The sequence below is a fragment of the Sinocyclocheilus anshuiensis genome, unplaced genomic scaffold (genome assembly GCF_001515605.1).
Source record: "Sinocyclocheilus anshuiensis isolate Anshui unplaced genomic scaffold, SAMN03320099.WGS_v1.1 scaffold930, whole genome shotgun sequence".
Classification (NCBI taxonomy): domain Eukaryota; kingdom Metazoa; phylum Chordata; class Actinopteri; order Cypriniformes; family Cyprinidae; genus Sinocyclocheilus; species Sinocyclocheilus anshuiensis.
In genome coordinates this window covers 1,377,292-1,377,545 of record NW_015539900.1, presented here as the reverse complement: position 1 = coordinate 1,377,545, position 254 = coordinate 1,377,292, and the positions used below count along the sequence as shown (strand labels likewise).

Sequence of the window (254 nt, the reverse complement as noted above, 5' to 3'; positions counted from 1 at the left end):
TAATATGTTAAGGTAAATTTCGGATTTCTGCTTACTAAATGATTTGTATATATGCTTGCCTATCTACACGGCCTGACATTTGGTGTGAGGTTTTGCGTACAGTGTTAACTCCTACAAGTGCCACGTTCGGTAAATTCCCACTCACTCGTCTCTCTCTCGCGTGCGTTCTGCAGCAGTCACTGGGATAAGTCGTTGTTGCTTGTTGAACTTGTTGACTTTTGATGAGTTTGAGCGCGTGATGCGCGCTGTGAAAA

At 43.7% G+C, this 254-nt stretch overlaps 1 protein-coding gene across 1 annotated transcript in view; it reads right to left on the bottom strand.

Moving 5' to 3' along the window:
• Window positions 1-254, bottom strand: part of LOC107686068 (collectin-12-like) — a 33,242-nt gene that overhangs the window by 27,000 nt on the left and 5,988 nt on the right. The window lies entirely within an intron of this gene.